This window comes from Cervus canadensis, chromosome 15, assembly GCF_019320065.1.
Source record: "Cervus canadensis isolate Bull #8, Minnesota chromosome 15, ASM1932006v1, whole genome shotgun sequence".
NCBI classification, from domain to species: domain Eukaryota; kingdom Metazoa; phylum Chordata; class Mammalia; order Artiodactyla; family Cervidae; genus Cervus; species Cervus canadensis.
The window spans coordinates 23,363,024-23,382,998 of record NC_057400.1 but is presented as its reverse complement, the minus strand read 5'-3'; positions in this window follow the sequence as shown (position 1 = coordinate 23,382,998).

Below are 19,975 nucleotides of genomic sequence, written 5' to 3'. Positions count from 1 at the left end.
AAATGGCCTCATAGACTGATAAAAATTTTAGTTGGTAAGAAAAAGTGGGGAGGAGAATTATTCCAGGAAAAAGAACTGAATATGTAAATTAATAAAGTGTAGAGTTAATTTAGAGGACCATGAGTGAAATATAAGGGAGATTAGTTGAAGTATTGAATGCTCTTGGCTGTTTAACTGTGTGTTTAAAAATATTTATTCATTAATTCAATAGTCAGTGGGGGAGTTTGTGAAGAAAAATTATATTATTTGGGCTATACTTTAAGAAAATTAGTCTTCTGACAGTGGAGATTATTTACTGGATTTTCCAATTCAGAAACTATTAAAATACTAGATAGGATATAGTGACATTTTTTAGCAGAGTGATAACATTAAGAGTAGAAAACAAGATAGGTTAGAGCAAATACAGAAAAAGAAGAATTAAGTCTTACCTTGATGGGAAAAGAGGTTCAGAAAGACAGGAGAGAAAATAAATAAATAAATAAACAAATTACTTTTAGAATGAAAGCTAAATTGAGATAATGATGTAAAGGTATTTTAAGAACTAAGCCAACAGGATATGAAGCAGTTTGAGGCCAGAAGAGGGCAGTTGTGTGTCTAGGATAAATCTCAGAGGCTGAGTGAACACTGACTTGTTGATAAATGATGCTAACTGGTCCTCATCTTTACACTGGTCAGTACAAACACCAGTATGCCTCAGGGATTTGAATTCCTCCTTGCAAATTAATGCATTGACATTTTGGTATATCAGAGATACTTTCTATATTTGATTAGCATCATTGAATTTTTATGCTCGAGAAGGTGGTCTGCTCATTTTTTGAGTGAGCTGAAACACAGTTCTTGAATTTTTTTTCAGATGAGGACCCAATTCATATCTGAATAGTAAAGAAGGAGCAATGTATAAGTTGTGTTTTTGTCTATTAACAACTTCGCATTTAAAATCCTAAGTGTTTTGTTTAAGAATAACTTCAGCAGAATTCATCTGTTCCAAGATGCCCATGGGTTTCTAGGAAATAAAGATGTGGGAAGAAAAACTAAATCTCTGTGCTTCAGTTGTCTAATCTGTGCCATGGGGGGCGGGTAATAAAAACACCTACTTTGCTGTGTAGGTATGAATAATAAAATAGAAAATGCAGGAAAGCACTAAGAATGGTGTCTGGAACATGATTAGAAAAACTAGTGTTTTCTATGATGATGATTGAGATGAAGAGGAAAGAAATGGACAATAAGAAAATAAAAGCAATAAAAACACATTTAGTTTTCCAAAAAAAGCAAACAAAAAAAAAATAAGCTATTTGATGGAAACTTCAGGTTTCTCGTACTTTCTGTTCTGGAAAATTATTTCTCTTGCAGAATTTTATTTCGCTATTAAATGTGTAGTAAGTTTTGCTTGTTTTTTTTTTCTTCTAAATATTACTATGCATTGGAATGTAAACAAATTCATACCTCAGAAGGAACAAGATATATGCAAAACAAAGTTTTAATAATATAAAGAAAAGAGTATGTCTATATTATAAAATTCATAATTAATATGATAGAAAACAATACAAATTTGGACTGAGTACATTTCAGTCATATTATTTACTGGTGCTACAATCTGTGGAATATTACATTAAGAATGGTGTATTTGAAAAATAGCTGTGAATTGCTTTCAAGCATTTTTATTACATTGGCCAATTATATATGTAAAACATCTTATAATAATGCTATTTTATAACAGCTTTTAAGAGGAAACAGAACAAAAAATAAGCCATCAAGCTTCAAAAGGTGATAGCAATCCGTAAGAGAAATGTTTTGATTTTCCCCTTAATCTAAATGGGCTGCTTGGTAACTTGCTATTAAAAGTCACTTCTAAGTTTGATATAAATACCAACTTTTTCAGTTTTATGGTTTTCTATAAACCTGGATTTAGTGTGTGACTCTTTCCCAAAAGCTATAATTTTGGACTTACTATAATTAAATTTAAGTTCTTATCTTCTAGAAAGGATGGTAAAATATATTTCAAATATGTGTAGGGTCAGGTCTTCAGAAGGTTGTGAGCAAGGGTGGTGAAGGCATCTGTGATAAGAGCTCATATTTCTCTCACCTCAGCAATAGTGCTTATAGGATAATAACTATTCACATTAGTTCATGGACGGGAACCATTAACTGTTAGTGTATCTGAGTAACTAGCAAAAGGCATTTTAAGTCAAATTAAATTGATGGATTGTTGTGACATATTGACCTTTGGGGTCATGATTATAAAGTCCCTGAGGAATAGTAGTTCTATGCTCTCTACCTATAGTGCAATGCCATCAATTATTAAGGGGTTAATAAGTGCTAATTTAATTAAACTGATAAAAGAAGAGAAAACAATAGAATCAAAATATAAGGTATAGAATTTTGAAATAGTATATATAATTTAATCCTAAATTCTTTTATATCATTTAATATTTTGTATTAAATTACTTTATATCTTAAAAGTAATCTCCAAGTCCTAAAATAACAATAAACAAAAAGCTTTCTAGGTTTTATTGGTGGGCAATGTGAGGAAGAAAAATCTAAAGGCAAATTGATTAAACACAATGTAGAAAGCAAATATATATTTAAAAAGATGAAATAAAATAAAACAATGGATTCAAATAAAGTTAAGGAGTAAATCTGTGAGGTCATATGCCACAAAATCAATTTGTATCAAAAAAGGTAGATTCTCAAGAAGATATAAAGTGTGATGGTTTTCTGTTAAAGACAGTAGAAATAAAGGGGTGACACAAATTCTGATGCTGATATATGTGAGTCTCCTCCTCACTGAAATACTCTGTATATTCTTGACACCCATGATTGTGAGGAAAGAATCCTGCTGGAGGAGACAGGAGAAAGGAGAAACAAGAAACAAAGTTGAGACTCTGGAGGTCTTGCTTGGTCTCATAAATTATGGTTGCATAAAATATACTTTTTTAAAGAAAGCTTAATAGCAATTGACAAAATGAACCTGGGAGACAAAAAAAGTACAAAACTTACGGACACATAGCAAAAAGTCAGACATTTTCATCTCCAGAGGGTCTTAAATGTCTCCATCAGGTGAAAATGAAATAATATATCTCTGTTCAGCAACTTCCACATTGGAGATTCTCATAGCTTCTGACTGTCCCATTGTTTTAACCCTATATGTTTAGTTTTCAACTTTAAATTAATTCCTTTGGCATTAACTGTGAAAATATGATACTTGATCACCTTCATTGATTTGTATATAAACTCAGTTGGAATTCGAGAGAACTTGGAACCATCAAAAGGCAGATTGAGATGCATATTTTATGCAGATTCTCATTGTTGAGGATAGGGAAGGAAAAAGTGACAGCCGGAAGTCATGAGGTTAGGATGATACACATAACTTTACATGCCAGAGATTCAAAGACACAAGAATGTAAATCAGAGAACTGTTCCCCCTCATCTCTCAGTTTCTTTCGGCTATCTTTACTATTTTCTGAAACTATAAATCTTTAGATTTGACCCCTTGTTTATTAAAGTAACCACCTAATGAATCAAAGATTTTTATTTCATTTTCGGAAATTCATAGGATCCAAGATCATCCTCTCTTCATAGTAATAATATATGTAAGATAATTAAGGTAAATCTTGTCTACTAGATTGCAAATGGAAGATTTTTTATAGATTGATAATTTCTTCTGTTTGCAATTTATATATTACAAGACTAAGAAATTTAATAGGATAATAGTAATAAGGTGTATATTAGGTAATAAACAACTAATGAAGCATTTTTTGGGGAGTTAATGATTTGAAAAATGTATTTATATCTACAGTTAAGCATTTGTTTTTATCTGAAATGGTTAAGGAATTAGGAATCTGTATCCTCTAGAAGAATCAGGACTGAATTTTATTCTATTTGTTTTTATATTAGATAATATGGATTTTATTAAAGAATAAAATAAGAAAAGTATCCATAAGGGAAAAAAAGATATATATATATACAGCTCCAAAATCACTTAGAAAATAGAAGCACTTTTTATTAAAATTTATACAGGTTAAGATATTTATTCTTGACTTTTCAATTTTAGATTAAATGTGCTACTATTTGTGAAACAAAAACAAAGACATTAAGATTATAAGTTGGACTATTTAATACCTGAAAAAAAACTAAGGTTAAAGCCCTAGCATTGGAACCAGTCATCAGAGTTCACATTTGTTTGGTTTGAAGGTGCTCCAGTGACTGTGGTGTGCAATGGAAATTGAGACTCACTGCGTAAAATTATTTAGCCAAAGGCTTGCTGTGTCAAAACCTCGGCTAGAACAGTTTCCCTTACACTCAAACCAGTAATTACCCTGGTCCCTACACCATAGTTGCCTATCTTGTTTTTATATCACAAAATGATGGATTTGATAGATGCAATCTATCATTAATCAAGAGTGGAAAATTAATGGAAAATTGGTGTCCTGATATGAATAGACTGGCTTATTTTCTATATTTACATTGTGCCTGTCAATGACTGTATCTACTGGGTCCAAGTAATACTGGAAATAGCTTCTTAGGGTCAGCAATATCAGCCAAAATAATGAAATAGTAGCTGTGTCAGGAAACAACCTCACCTGACTTCTCTATTAGTTGGGAGAGAATATAAAGTGACCTGGCCTCTCAAACTGATCTTACACCAATTATTATAGTGCATCACTCTCAAAAGGCCAAGGTATCTTAAACCAATGCCCATCGATAAAAGCTTTTCCCATAAACTCCCCCTATTAATTAAATCAGATGTAGCTTTTAAATTGATGAGACTGCAAAGATAAGTTGTTCCTTATGCTTGGTAAATTTATCAGTAAAATAATGTGAAACAAAACAATGAGTAAGAATACCTTTAAGAAAAGAATTGCACTATCCACATTCAATTGCCACTGTGTTTGTTTAATTAAAGAACAGAGTTATGAGGAAAATTTAGAAATCAAAGAAAAACTTTAACATTTGGCTAGTAGTTAAAGCATAAAGGGCAGTTTCATGTCATGTCTGTTTTGCCTTTTATTGGGTAGAACAATGTTGAAAATGAGCTTAAGTAAAATGAAGGATCATTAAGCTAATACCAAAGGTTGTAGATAAAAGTTATATTAATTTTTTGAAAAGTGAGACACGTATATTGATGTATTTAAAATACATAGTTAATTTTCAGCATCAAGTTAGACTGGAAGAAATTGTGGAACCAACTGAGAAGTCAAACGTAATATTTCTGTCATTCCTGAGAACTAATGCAAATCTAATTTTATACACTGATTTTTGAAAACTAATAAATATCAAAATAAATAAAATCATTTTTTTACCTCTATTAACTTTGAGATATCTTTCAATCCAATGTCTTAGGACTGAATGAATTACTTAGATTTTATAATGTTAATTGTATAAAGATTCCTTGGGAAATCCTGATGCCTACCTTTATTTAGTTAACAATGACAAAGAAACCTTTAACAATATTTCTGAAGTTTTATGCCATTTAGAGGTTGCCTTTGATTTCCAGAAGGATATACTATAAATGGAGTCACTTTCAAGAAACCCTTGAATACAGAGTTTCATTGGGACTGAATTTCAAGCAGTTTTTATTTATCTTAAAAACTAGTAGGGAGTACCTCTGAATTTAATGTAGGGCAAACATTAACATATCCTGTATCTTCCAAAAATATTTAAAATCAATTTTTAAAAGTAAGAGGTTAGGGGAAAGTATAGTGTCAGATCAAGGTAAAATTCTTCTAGTTGAAAACTTCAAATTCCAAAATATATTTTGATACCTGTAACATTAGCATTTCTATAATATATTTAAGACCCTTAGAAATACTAAATTCTCATTAAAAAATTCTGATACTTCTTAAAATCAAATATATATATTCTAGTTAGTGAACAAAATATGAAAATTAACTTTATCAATCAATCATATACTTCCTGTGCACCAAGAAAAACACTAGAATCTCACCAAAATCTGTTACTGACATATGTGAATGACAAAATAAGCTTTGGAGTCAGAAACATGGAGAGTTAATTCTTGGTGTCACCTCTTACAGATTGGCAGACATGAGTAATTTCTTTATAAATGGTAGTTAAATTTTTATTAACTGAAATTATTTTATTCTGGGTCTTGCTCCGGCAGGGCCTTGCTCAGTAAAGCTTTAATCCAATTATCTGCTAATGAGTCGGGTTGCACTCCCTTCCTGGTAGTTGTTTGGCTTGAGGTCTACAGGCTCTATGGTAGGGTTAATGGAGAATTCCAGGAGGGTTTATTCCGAGGGTTTATTCCAAGTGGGACCTTCCACTGACAACCCAAGCCTCCAGAGGAGGCTTGCCAACACTAACAGGTAGTTTTGTTTCAGTCTCCTGTGGGGTCACTGCTCCTCTCCTCTGGGTCTTGGTGTGTGAGAAATTTTGTTTGTGCCCTCAGTTCTCTGGAAGGCCTGTAATAAAACCCCACTGGCCCTCAAGGGCAGATTCCCCAGGGATTCCCAATCCCTTTGTCAGATCCCCAGACTGGCAACCCTGTCATGGGGTTCAGAACCTTCACAATAGTGCAAAACTTCTTTGGTATTATTGTTCTCCATTCCGTGGGTCACCCACCTGGTGTGTATGGGATTTGATTTGATCATGACTGTGCCCCTCCTACTGTCTTGCTGCAGCTTCTTTATCTTTGCATGTGGGGTATCTTTTTTATTTTTAATTAGTTAATTTATTTTAATTGGAGGCTAATTACTTTACAGTATTGTGGTTCCAGCATTCTTCTATCAACGGTTGTTCAACAGCTAGTTGTAATTTTGGTGCTTTTGCAGGAGGAGATGAGTGCACAGCCTTCTACTCCATCATCTTGAATCCAGATTTTTTTTTTTTTTAATTTGTGCTGCTAGATAAGTCATCCCAAACCCCAGTATGTATAGTTCCCGCCTCTCTTCTTTATCAGCATATCAGCTCCTTAACTGGTTTTCTGTAATCTAGTTTATCTCCATGAGGAGAACCCATTACTTTACATCAAATGCTATATTACTTTATTGAAAATATGTAATCTTCACTTCAAGTCTTTTCAAACAAATATCTCCATTTGGGAAATGCCTTATTTTATCCCAATTGCTTATCCAAACCAAAAAAGTAATATGCAGATTGCTATGCAAAACCTTATGGTAACCACAAACCAAAAACCTATAATAAATATACACACAAAAAAGAAAAAGGAACCCAAACCTAGCACTAAAGATAATCAGTAAGTCAGAAGAGGAAAGAACAAAAGAAGAAAGGCGGGGGTGGGAAGGACATTCAAAAACAATTCTAGGACAATTAAAACAATGGCAGTAGGAAAATACATATCAATAATTACCTTAAATGTAAATTAACTGGATGATCCAACGAAAAGGCATAGAATAGCTGAATAACACAAAAACAGGACCTGTGTTTATGTTGCCTGTGAGAGACTTACTTCAGGTCTTAGAGACTGAGGGTAAGGGGGTGGAATGAAATTCAAAAGAAAGCTGGGGTAGCAATACTTACATAAGACCACATAGATTAAAAAAAAAAAAAGACTATTACATGAGACAAGGAAGGACATTACACAATGGTCAAAGGATCAATCCAAAAAGAATATATAATGATTGTAAGTATATATGCACCCAACATGGGCTTCCCTGATAGCTCAGTTGGTAAAGAATCTGCCTGCAATGAAGAAGACCCCAGTTCAATTCTTGGGTCAGGAAGATCTGCTGGAGAAGGGTTAGACTACCCACTCCAGTATTCTTGGGCTTCCCTTGTGGCTCAACTGGTAAAGAATCCACCTGAAATGCAGGAGACCTGGGTTTGCTCTCTGGGTTGGGAAGATCCTCTGGAGTAGGGAATGGCTACCCACTCCAGTATTTTAGACTATAGTCCATGGGGTTGCAAAGAGTTGGACATGACTGAACAACTTTCACTTTCACATGCAGCCAGCATAGAAGCACCTCTCCATATGTAAGGCAAATGCTAACACACATAAAAGGATAAATTGACAATAACCCAATAATAGTGGGGGACTTTAATATTACACTGATAGCAATGGCAGAATATTCAGACAGAAAATAAATAAGGAAACATAAACCTTAAATGAAATGGCACATTAGACCAGATGGACTTAACTGACATTTATAAAGTATTTCAGAGGAGCCTGGCAGACTACAGTCCATAGGATTGCAAAGAGTCAGACTTGACTGAGCACACATGTATACCAACTGAAAGCATTGGAATATGCATTATTTTAAGTGCACACAGAACGTTATCCAGGATAGATCACAGGCTGAGCCACAAAGAAAGCCTCAGTAAATTTAAAACTGAAATCACATCAAACATCTTTTTGACCACAGCACTATGAGGCTGGAAATCAACTACAAAGCTACAGTAATCAGAATAGTATGGTAGTGTCACAGAAACAAACACATAGATCGATGGAACAAGATAGGAAGCCCCCAGATAAACCCAGGCATTTATGGTAAATTGATCTTCAATAAAGGAGGCAAGAATATACAATGGATAAAAGGCAGTTTCTTCAGTAAGTGGTGTTGGGAAAATTAGACAGCTACATGTAAAAGAATAACATTAGGACATTTTCTAACAGCATATACAAAAATGAGCTCAAAATGATTAGACTTAAATATAATTCAGGATACTATAAAACTCCTATAGGAATATATAGGCTATACACTCTGACATAAACCAAAGCAATATATCTTTTTGGTTCTGTCTCTTAGACTAATGGAAATAAACACAAAAATAAACAAATGGGACCTAATTAAACTTGAGAGCTTTTTCACAGCAAACGAAGCCATGAACAAAATGAAAAGACAACCTACAGACTGGAAGAAAATATTTGCAAATTATGCTACCAACAAGGGATTAATTTCCAAAATATACAAACAGCTTATACAGCTAATATTAGGGGGCAGGGGGAAGGGAAGAAGACCTAAATAGACATTTCTTCAAAGAAGACATACAGATGGCCAACAGGCATGGGAAAAGATGCTCAAAATTCCTAATTACTAGAGAAATACAAATTAAAAGTATATTGAAGTGTCACCTCACACAGGTCAGAATGTCTATCATCAAAGATTAGTGACAGTAAGTGCTGGAGAGGGTGTGGCAAAAAGGGAAACTTTTTACACTGTTGATGGGAATGTAAATTGATGCAACCACTATGGAGGACAGTATGGATGTTCCTTAAAAGACTAAAAATAGAGTTACCACATGATTCTGCAATTCCACTCCTGGGCACATATCTGGTAAAGTGTAAATTTGAAGATACATTCTCCATAGTGTTCATAGCAGAAATTTTTGTAATAGCCAAGACATGGAAATAACCTAGGTATCCATCAACAGTTGAATAAATAAAGATGTGATACATACACACACACACATACACACATACACAATAGAACATTGTACATTGTTGTGCTCAGTTGCTCAACACAAAGAGCTGTGTCCTACTCTTTGTGACCCCATGGACTGTAGCTCACCAGACTCCTCTGTCCATGGAATTTTCCAGGCAAGATTACTAGAGTGGATTGCCGTTTCCTACTCCAGGGGATCTTTTTGACCCAGGGGTTGAACCTGTATCTTTTGCATTTCCTTCATTGATAGGCGGATTCTTCACCACTGTGCCACCTGGGAAGTTACTTGGCCATAAAACAGAATGAAATAGTGTCATTTGCAGCAACATGGATAGACCTAGGTATTATCATAATAAATGAAATAAGTCAGATAGAGAAAGACAAATACCATATGATTATCACTTAACATGTGTAATGTAAAAAATATAATACAAATAAACTTACTAAACAGAAACAGACTCAGAGACATAGAAAACAAACCCAACAGTTACCAAAGGGGGTAGCAGGGAGAGGAGACAGATCAATTAGGAGATTGGGATTAACAGAAGCACACTACTATATATAAAATTAATAAGCAAAAGGGACCTACTGTATAGTAGCTGTGTGCATGCATGTGTGCTAAGTCACTTCAGGCCTGTATCACTCTTTGCAACCCTAAAGACCATGGCCCACCAGGATCCTCTGTCCATGAGATTCTCTGGGCAAGAACACTGAAGTGTGTTGACCATGCCCTCTTCCAGGGGAGTCTTCCCAACCCAGGGATCAAATCAGTATCTCTTATGTTTCCTGCATTGGCAGGTGGGTTTTTTACCATTAGCACCACCTGAGAAGCCCACTGTGTAGCACAGAGAACTATATTCAGTAATGTACAATAACCTCCATTTGAAAAGAATCTGAAAAATTATATATATATACATATATATACAAATATATATATATATTCATAAATGTGTCACCTTGCAGTAAAGATGAAACTTAACACAACATTTTAAATTAACTATACTTCAATTAAAAATTAAATTATCTAATGTCCAGTTCAATATGATTTATTTCTAAATATTTCTCCAAAGAATATCCACCCTAATTCATTATCATTTTCTACACAAAACTCATCCATTATTAAAATTCCTTTCTAGTGCTTTATTGATGTGCTAGCATATGGTTCACATAAACTGTTCTTTATACACATATGGTAAATATTCATTAAACACTAGCATATGAAGATCCTGTGTTTGATTCTATAAGACATTTGAGAATAATTCTGATAATCCATAGGTAAAATTTTGTCCAGTAGGGAAGTATACATTTGATTATACCTAGTCATAGAAAAACATGATATACCATATTTCCACATGGCTCATAATACAATCATTGTATGATATATCATTGATTTATGACATTTAGGTTAAGCCAATTAATAAACTCTACATTCAGATGGGTGTATCTTTCCTTTTGTCCTTTGCCTTTCACTTCTCTTCTTTTCTCAGCTATTCATAAGGCTTCCTCAGACATTTTGCCTTGCTGCATTTCTCTTTCTTGAGGATGGTTTTGGTCACAGCATCCTGTACAGTGTTAGGAACCTCCATCCATAGTTTTTCAGGCACTCTGTTTATCAGATCCAATCTCTTTAATCTAGTTGTCACTCCCACTGTATAATTACAAGGGATCTGATTGTAATGCCTGATTGGCTTAGTGGTTTTCCTGACTTCAGTTTAAGTCTGATTTTTTCAATGAGGAGCTCATGATCTGAGCCACAGTCAGCTCCCTGTCTTACATTTGCTGAATGTATAGAGCTTCTCCATCTTTGACTGCAAGAATACGGTCTGATTTCAGTTTCGACCATCTGGTGATGTCCACGTGCAGGTTCATCTCTTGTGTTATTGGAAGAGGGTATTAGTTATGACCAGTGTGTTCTCTTGGCAAAACTTCGTTAGCCTTTCCCCTACTTCATTTTGTACTCCAAGGCCAAACTTGCCTATTACTCCTTGTATATCTTGACTACTTACTGCAGATAGTGACTGCAGCCATGGAATTAAAAGACACTTGCTCCTTGGAAAAAAATCTATGACAGACTTAGGCAGCATATTAAAAAGCAGAGACACCACTGTACTGAGCAAGGTCTGTATACGCAGAGCTATGTTTTTTCCAGCAGTCATGTGTGAGTGTGAGAGTGGGAACATAAAGAAAGCTGAGAGCCAAAACATTGATGCTTCGGAACTGTGGTGCTGGAGAAGGCTCTTGACAGCTCCTTGGACAGTAAGGAGATTGAACCAGTCAATCCTAAAGGAAATCAACTCTGAGTATTCATTGGAAGGTCTGGTGCTGAAGCTTCAATACTTTGGCCACCAGATGCAAAAGCCGACTCATGGAAAAGGCGCTCAAAAAATTGAGGGCAGGAGGAGAAGGGGACAACAGAAGATGAGATGTTTGGATGGCATCATTGACTCAATGCAGATGAGTTCGAGCAAACTCTGGGAGAAGTGAGGGTCAGGGAAACCTGGCATGCTGCAGTCCATGAGGTCGCAAAGAATTGGACACAACTGAGCACTTAACAATAACAGTTAATAAACTCATTACCTCAGGGTCAGAAATATGCTCATTTTAGACTGAGCATTGGAATATAATAGCTAAGGATGCAGTTTTGAAACCAGAAGTTTTGGGTGCACCACTCCCTAGAGATAGGCTATTGGAGAAGACATTGAACTTTTCTATACTTACCTGTCCTCATGTGCAAAATATGTGTAACAAGAGAGAGCTTATCATATAAGGTTATTGTGTGGATGGGATGGAAGGAGTAACTTGTAAATGAATTAGACAATATTGAGTTGGCAAAAAAGTTGGTTCAGGTTTTCCGAAAGATGTTATGCAAAAACCCAAACTAACTTTTTGGCCAACGCTATATTTGACATGGAGCTTTCTGGTAGCTCAGCTCATAAAGACTCCACCTGCAATGTAGGAGGCCCCAGTTCGATTCCTGAGTTGGGAAGTTCCCCTGGAGAAGGGATAGGCTGCCCACTCCAGTATTCTTGGGCTTCCCTGGTGGCTCAAATGGTAAAGAATCCACCTGCAATGAGGGAGACCTGGGTTCTATCCCTGATTTGGGAAGTTCCCCTGTAGGGAGAACATGGCAAACCACTCCAGTATTCTTGCCTGGAGGACCCCCAGGGAGAGAGGAGCCTGGCAGGCTAGAGTCCATGGGGTTGTAAAGAGTCTGACACAACTGAATGACTAGGCACCGCATATTTGGGATATAATAAGGGCTAAGTATTTTTATTGTTGTTCAGTCGCTAAGTCATGTCTAACTCTTTGTGAACCCATGGACTGCAGCACACCAGGCTTCCCTGTCCTTCACTATCTCCTTGAGTTTTCTCAAACTCATGTCCATTGAGTCAGTGATGCCATTCAACCATCTCATCCTCTGTTGCCCTTTATTCCTCTTGCCCTAAATCTTTCCCAGCATCAGTGTCTTTTCCAATGAGTCATTTCTTCAAATCAGGTTACCAAAGTATTGGAATTTCAGCTTCAGCATCAGTCCTTCCAATGAATATTTAGGGTTTATTTCCTTTGGGATTGACTGGTTTGATCTTGCCATCTGAGGGTCTCTCAAGGGTCTGCTCCAGCATCACAGTTTGAAAGCATCAATTCTTCAATGCTCAGCCTTCTTTATGATCCACATCTCACATTCATACATGACTACTGGAAAAACCATAGCTATGACTATATGGACCTTTGTCAGCAAAGTGATGTCTCTGCTTTTTAATATACTATCTTGGTTTGTCATTGTTTTTCTTCCAAGGAGCAAGTGTCTTTTAATTCTGTGGCTGCAGTGACCATCTGCAGTGATTCTGGAGCTCAGGAAAATGAAATCTGACTCTGTTTCCCTCTTTTCCCCATCTGCTTGCCATGAAGTGGTGGGACTGGATGCCGTGATCTTAGTTTTTGAATGTTGAGTTTTAAGCCAGCTTTTTCATTCTCCGCTTTCACCTTTGTCAAGAGGCTTTTTAGTTCCTCTTCACTTTCTGCCAGTAGAGTGGTGTCATCTGCATTATCTGAGATTGTTGATATTTTTCCTGGAAATCTTGATTCCAGTTTGAGTCATACAGCCCAACATTTTGCATGATGTGCTCTGCATGTAAGATAAATAAGCAGGGTGACAATATAAAGCTTTGTCATATTCCTCTCCCAATTATGAATCAGTCTGTTGTTCCATGTCCAGTTTTAACTGTTGCCTCTTGACCTACATACAGATTTCTCAGGAGGGAGGTAAGATAGTCTGGTATTCCCATCTCTTCAAGAATATTCCACAGTTTGTTGTGATCCACACAGTGAAAGGCTTTAATGTAGTCAGTGAGGCAGTTTTTTTTTTTTTAATTCCCTTGGTTTTTTTATGACATCACACGTTTGGCAATTTGATCTCTGCTTCCTCTGGCTTTTATTAATCCAGCTTGCACATATGGAAGTTCTTGGTTTACATACTGCTGAAGCCTAGCTTGAAGGATTTTAAGCTTAATTTTAGCTATAATTTTAAATTATGGTTGATTTTATATGATGAATATGGAAAGACACACATCTTAAAACTGATAATCAGTTCAGAAATACTTCTAAGGTGAAAATGTAGTCCAAAACTCTATATCCAGTTGGGGGAATCAGAGCAGGTATACAGTTAGTAGCATTTCAAATAGATCTTGATAACTAAGTAGGAAATTATACCTAGTCCAAGAGATGTGACAGCATCGACTATGTAAAAATAATTGGGCATTTTTATATTTTCCCTCTAGATAGTCTGTAATCACTTTGAGAACAAAGTGCTTATTCTAGATTTCTTTTTCAGATTCTAACTATCCATTCAAATAATAAGGGCATAGTAGGCCCTCAGGAAAGAGTTTATTTTTAATAAAGTTTTAATGCAATGAATTGGACATCATGCTGAAAATTACTGGAAATGTGCCTGTGCATTAGTAATTAACACCATAATATCAACAGATTTTCAATGGCAAGACAGTTAGCATTGGGTAATAATTATTTGTGCACTGTATCATTTTTTAAAGGTTTGCATTCTGCAAGACCATAGAACTTTTCTCTCTCAAAATAGAAGTCTTTTTTGTGGGAATCTGTATAAATTAAAAAAATTAATGGTGAAAGTTTAGGGCCAAAGGAAAGGACATTTTTATAGCCAAAATATATTATGAAAGATATGTTATTAGATTTCCTATTGTTATTTCACCAGTGGTATTTTAAATGCAATATACCCAAAATAGAAGTAAATGCAAAGAAAATGTGAATGGTCATATACTGTTCTGTAGAACACTTTAGTTCTCTTTCTTGCTTTCTATTTATTAGATATCACCCATTACTATTCAGTTCAGTTCAGTTGCCCAGTAATATCCAACTCTTTGTAACCCCATGGACTGCAACACACCAGGCTTCCCTGTCCATCACCAACTCCGACCTTGCTCAAACTGATGTCCATTAAGTCTGTGATGCCATCCAATCATCTCATCCTCTGTAGTTCTCTTCTACTCCTACCTTCATTCTTTCCCAGAATTAGGGTCTTTCCCAATGAGTCAGTTCTTTGCATCAGGTGACCAAAGTATTGGAGCTTCAGCTTCAACATCAGTCCTTCCAATGAATATTCAGGACTGATTTCATTTAGGATTGACTGGTTTAATCTCCTTGCAGCCCAAGGGAGTCTCAAGAGTCTTCTCCAATGCCACAGTTCAAAAGCATCAATTCTTCGGCACTCAGCTTTCTTTACAGTCCAATTCTCACATCCATACGTGACTACCAGAAAAGCCACAGCTTTGATTAGACAGACCTTTGTTTGCAAAGTAATGTTTCTGCTTTTTAATATGCTGTCTAGGTTGGTCATAGCCTCTTATCCTTCTCCAGCAAAGGGCAGACAGACTGAAAAGCACAATCACAGAAAAATAACCAATCTGATCACATGGACCACAGCCTTGTCTAACTCAATGAAACTATGAGCCATGCCATGTAGGACCACCCAAGATGGATGGGTAGAGAGTTCTGACAAAATGAGGTCCACTGGAGAATGGAATGGGAAACCACTTCAGTATTCTTGCCTTGAGAACCCCATTAACAGATGGAAAGACAAAAAGATAGGACACTGAAAGATGAACTCCCAAGGTCGGTAGGTATCCGGCATGCTACTGGAGATCAGTGGAGAACTAACTCCAGAAAGAATGAAGGCATGGAGCCAAAGCAAAAACAACACCCAGTTGTGGATGTGACTGGTGATAGAAGCAAAGTCCAATGCTGTGAAGAACAATATTGCATAGGAACCTGGAATGTTAGATCCATGAATCAAGGCAAATTAGAAGTGGTCAACCAGGAGTGAACATCGACATTTTAGGGATCAGCTAACTAAAAGGAACTGGAATGGGTGAATTTAACTCTGATGACCATTATATCTACTACTGTGGGCATGAATCCCTTAGAAAAAATGGAGTAGGAATCATGGTCAAAAAGAGTCCAAAATGCAGTACTTGGATGCAATCTCAAAAACGACAGAATGATCTCTGCTCGTTTCCAGGAAACCATTCAATATCACGGTAATGTAAGTATGCCCAGACCAGTAATACTGAAGAAGTTGAAGTTGAACAGTTCTATGAAGACCTAAAAGACCTTTTAGAACTAACACCCCAAAAAAGATGTCCTTTTCATTATAGGGGACTGGAGTGCAAAAGTAGGAAGTCAAGAAACACCTGGAGTAACAGATACATTTGGCCTGGAATAACAGAATGAAGCAGGGCAAAGGCTAGCAGAGTTTTGCCAAGAGAATGCACTGGTCATAACAAACACCCTCTTCCAAATACACAAGAGAGGACTCTACACATGGACATCACCAGATGGTCAATACCAACATCAGATTGATTATATTCTCTGCAGCCAAAGATGGAGAAGCTCTATACAGTCAGCAAAATCAAGATCGGGAGCTGACTGCGGCTCAGATCATTAACTCCTTATTGCCAAATTCAGAATTAAATTGAAGAAAGTAGGGAAAATCACTTGACTATTCAGGTATGACCTAAATCAAATCCCTGAAAATTATACAGTATAAGTGAGAAATAGATTCAAGGGATTAGATCTGATAGACAGACTGCCTCATGAACTATGGACGGAGGTTTGTGACACTGTACAGGAGACAGGGAGCAAGACCAACCCCAAGTGAAACAAATGCAAAATGGTTGGGAGGCCTTACAAACAGCTGTGAAAAGAAGAGAAGCAAAAAGCAAAGGAGAAATGGAAAGAAATACCCATTTTAATGAAGAGTTGCAAAGAATAGCAAGAAGACATAAGAAAGCCTTCCTCAGTGATCAGTACAAAGAAATAGAGGAAATCAACAAAATGAGAAAGACTAGAGATCTCTTCAAGAAAACTAGAGATACCAAGGGAATAGTGCATGCGCTGATGGGCTCAATAAAGGACAGAAATGGTATGGACCTAACAGAAGCAGAAGATATTAAGAAGAGGTGGCAAGAATACACAGAAGAACTGTACAAAAAAAGATCTTTATGACCCAGAAAATCACAATGGTATGATCATTCACCTAGAGCCAGACATCCGGGAATGCGAAGTGAAGTGGGCCTTAGGAAGCATCACTACGAACAAAGCTAGGGGAGGTGTGGAATTCCAGCTGAGCTATTTCAAATCCTAAAAGATGATGCTGTGAAAGTGCTGCACTCAATATCCCAGCAAATTTGAAAAACTCAGCCTTGGCCACAGGACTGGAAAAGGTCAGTTTTCATTCTCACCCCAAAGAAAGGCAATGCCAAACAATGTTCTAACTACTGCACAATTGCACTCATTTCACACGCTAGTAAAGTAACGCTCAAAATTCTCCAAGCAAGAATTCGACAGTACGTGAACTGGAAACTTCCAGATATTCAAGCTCATTTTAGAAAAGGCAGAGGAACCAGAGATCAAATTGCCAACATCTGTTGAATCATCAAAAAAGCAAGAGAGTACCAGAAAAACATCTATTTTTGCTTTATTTGTATGCCAAAACCTTTGACTTTGTGGGTCACAACAAACTGGAAAATTCTGAAAGAGATGGGAATACCAGGCCACCTTACCTGCCTCCTGAGACGTCTGTATGCAGGTCAGGAAGCAACAATTAGAACTGCACATGGAACAACAGACTGGTTCCAAATAGGAAAAGGAGTACATCAAGGCTGTATATTGTCACCCTGCTTATTTAACTTATATGCAGAGTACATCATGAGAAACGCTGGGCTGGATGAAGCACAAGCTGGAATCAAGATTGCCAGGAGTAATAACAATAACCTCAGATATGCCAATGACACCTCCCTTATGGCAGAAAGCGAAGAAGAAATAAGGAGCCTCTTGATGAAAGTGAAAGAGGAGAGTGAAAAAGTTGGCTTAAAGCTCAACATTCAGAAAACTAATATCATGGCATCTGGTCCCATCACTTCATGGCAAATAGATGGGGAAGCAATGGAAACAGTGACTGACTTTATTTTCTTGGGCTCCAAATTCATTGCAGATGGTGACTGTAGCCATGAAATTAAAAGACATTTAGTCCTTGGAAGAAAAGTTATGACCAACCTAGATAGCATATTAAAAAGCAGAGATACTACTTTGCCAACAAAGGTCCATCTAGTCAAGGCTGTGGTTTTCTGGTAGTCATGTATGGATGTGAGAGTTGGAGTATAAAGAAAGCTGAGTGCCGAAGTATTGATGCTTTTGAACCATGTGTTAGAGAAGACTCTTGAGAGTCCCTTGAGCTGTAAGGAGATCAAACCAGTTCATCTTAAAGGAAATCAGTCCTATATATTCATTGGAAGGATTTATGCTGAAGCTGAAACTCCAATACTTTGGCCACCTGATGCCAAGAGCTTTCTCATTTGAAAAGACCCTGATGCTAGGTAAGATCGAAGGCAGGAGGAGAAGGGGATAACAGAGGATGAGATGGTTGGATGGCATCCCTGACTCAATGTACATGAGTTTGAGTAAACTTCGGGAGTTGATGAACAAGGAGGCCTGACATGCTGCAGTCCATGGGGTCGCAAAGAGTTGGACACAACTGAGTGACTGAACTGAACTGAACTGAACATGATATACAGGACATTACTCCAGAAGGTGGTTTACTAGATTGCCAGCATTTAATATAAGGTCATATCTATCTCCATTTGAGTGACCAGTTGACTCTGTTTTTCTAGAGTGTGTATAATAAATTTTTATCATGATTATCTATAGTCCATATTAGCTTTGTTACCTCAGTGCTGTATAGGTTGTGTCGTGTCTTAGTCACCCAATCAGGTCCAACACTTTTGTGACCCTCTTGACTGTAGCCTACCAGAGTCTTCTGTCCTTGGAATTTTCCAGGCATGAATACTGGAGTGGATTCCCAGAGGATCTTCCTGTCCCATGAATCAAACCTGCATCTCTTGTGTTTCCTGCATTGGCAGGCAGTTTCTTTACCACTGTGACACCTGGGAAACCCTAATGCTATACACAGATTATTTTTAAGTGTATATAACATGACTCATAATTATTCTGACTTTTGGTGGTTGAAAATGTGTAAAACTTAAACTTAATATTATTCTTCTCTGAAGAAATGGGGTTTAAAGGAGATACTAGAGTTCCTCAACAGGTTACTGAATTTGTAGTTTAGATGTGTACTTTGTCACTTTTGTCAATGGATTTTTATTCTTAGGTCACAAATCCAGCATAAATATCCTTTGGATACACTACCTTTCTTTGGTAGATTGGAATGGCCTCTCTAATGCTGCTTAGTACCAAAACAGATAAAATAATCTCAATTAGACAAGTGATAGATATCAACTTTGAGCAATAACATTCAGATTTGCAGTGCATGTTCTGGTACCTTTAAATTTGCATAATTTCCTTCTGAAATAAATTTTAATCAAATACTTTGTACCCAGTTATACTCTTGTCTGAAATCTTCCAAAGCACTCTCGTTGCCAAGGAAACCATTTCCTTGTTATCTGTGCATTCAGCATTGTTTCACTGTCTGGCTCATTTTTCTTTTTCTCTTTCACTCTTTCCATGACTCAACTGGAAATTTCATGTCATACATTAGTTAAAATAAAGCACATTGCTTTCCTCTGAGTACAAAGTTCATTAAAAAGATGCAGAACATGAGTTTCAACAATGGCTTCTTCACCATATCGCTTTTCTGTGGGTATGGAAAAAAGAGAAAGAAACCAAAAACAGAAAAACACAACCTTTTCTTCCAGGCTTTATTCTGTATTTGGAAGCTGAAAAGTGTATCAAGTCTTTGATTTGATCTCCCAGCTATATATGAGTGCTGCGAAAGTCTGGCACAAGTGCTTTTTCAATAATTTTTTAATCCTGGTTCTTTGCATATATTATAAAAAGGAAAAGGTGGGGAAAAAGACATAAACATGAAAGAGAACTTTAAAACAGTAAATGATTTAAAGTCAGATGTTTTCTAAATACTTCTTTTCTTACCATCTCAGACCCTATTCCAATTCCCAAATTTTACTGTTGACAGACTACTTCATTTGTAACCCCTTTGCAAAATGTATTTGTGTACATTTTAATTAAGGAAAAATGTATAGTCTCAGTAATCGTTTGATAACAGGGTTGAT